This window comes from Symphodus melops (genome assembly GCF_947650265.1).
Source record: "Symphodus melops genome assembly, chromosome: 5".
NCBI lineage: Eukaryota > Metazoa > Chordata > Actinopteri > Labriformes > Labridae > Symphodus > Symphodus melops.
Genome location: NC_136695.1, coordinates 10,572,838 through 10,574,683, shown reverse-complemented (window position 1 = coordinate 10,574,683; position 1,846 = coordinate 10,572,838).

The following is a 1,846-nucleotide window of genomic DNA, read 5'->3' as shown; positions in this document are numbered from 1 at the left end:
TGAATCCCAGGAATTACCTGTAATTGTAGAGTTTCAGGCCCTGAAGGCCAGGTAAGGCTGCATGTGGGTTTTTATGAGGAATGAGGAGTTGAACTGCATGATACTTGAGGATAAATGTTTCTGATATGACCTTTCTCGTGTGACCTTTAGTCTTTGAAGACCTTGGACCATAGATGAAATAATTTCACAAAGATGGCGATGCTCTGCTTTTATTTGCTTATCATTTGCTCTCTGAAGAGACATGTCTCTCATGACCGTATTTCAATTATATCTAACGAGACTAATGGTCATGTACCCCCTTCTCTCAAAACTCCCAAACTAATATAACATGGGGCACATCAGAGAACTGTATATAATATTTCATCTCTATCTTTTTTTTCCACAATGTAGAGGTCAGTGTTTGATAAATCTCCCAAACCTTTTCACTCAACATCGGCAGAAGTTTGAAGTATTACCTCTGAACTCCACAGGCAACAATCTATCAGGCACACATGGAGAATGTGTGTGTTGTTTTCCCAGCACTCGATAGCAAAGCCTGATCAATGAGGAAGTCTCAAAAAGGGCCATTGTTTTTAACTTCAGCACATTTGCTTAAAACTCAAAATAAACACGCCTGCCTTTTGTAGTGGCTGTAACAGAAGGGAAAGAGTAGCCTCTGCATTTCTCTTTAAACCTCCCTAGAGACTGATTAATGGGTGGACATATCTGATTCTGGACTCTAAATATCAAGTGCTCTCTTGTGTTCACTCTAAAACAGAAAGTGAGAGGCCCAAGTGTTTTTGCACTCATTCGTTTCTTAAATGAGCTCACATCTTGACAGGCGTGCTGAGAAGATTGTTGGCTTTGGGCTTTTAAAGTCAGTCATCTTTGGTTACAAAAAGCAAAACAGACCACAAACTTGTCTGAAGCCGCTCTCAGCTCTGACTTGCTTTAGAGCTTTCTAGCCAAGAAATCCATGCAGTGTGGGATCTTGTTCTTATTTGGCCAATCACTCAAAATAATTGCAAGATGAAGTTTTGGATTTTTACTAAAGTCAGTGAAGAGTGATCAAACAATCACAAATCATGAAAGTAAACTAACATTTCTATTGTTACTTTTACTGTTTAGATTTATTTTCTAAAAGTCTGATCTCATGGAAACATGTTTATTCCACAGCCCAGTTATATCATATACCTTTATAATATGTGATAATGGGTCATAATAAAATCATCACAGCTATTTGCAGTGTCTGACTCTGTGCTTATACCTTTAATCAGTTTTACACTTAATGTGTGAAACCAGGATACCAAAACAGTGGTTCTATTAAATGTAAACATGCAGGAGTATGTGAAAACTGTAACAGAAGCCAAACTGTATTTTGTGATGTGACTATAATGGGTGTGTTGGGTTTGTTCATAATCAGTGACACAGTAATAAGTGATGTAACATTATGAAAGGCCCAGTTCTTTGCACCAGCATTTAAAAATACCAACATCTATTTTACAATAAGTATTCGAGGCTTTCAAATGACAACTACCACTCAGTTCATGTTTATTACAGATGGTTATGACAGGTGTGTGTGAGACCTGTCTGTTAAGTGGGGACAACATACAACAATAGCACCTACGCTGTTTTACATTAATGTTGACTGTCACTGTAGCTGCACCTGATTTAATCTCAGATGGGCCCTAAGTCATTTAGTTCTAGAAACGGGCTTGCATTATGGATACTTCACATTTGTGAATATGTGGTATGTATCCCAAATGTGACTATATGTAATAGCATACCTTTAAGCCATTCTGCCCTATACTTAACTGGGCTGATTTAAAGTATGAAAGGAAAGATAACATTAGCACTGGAATTAAGC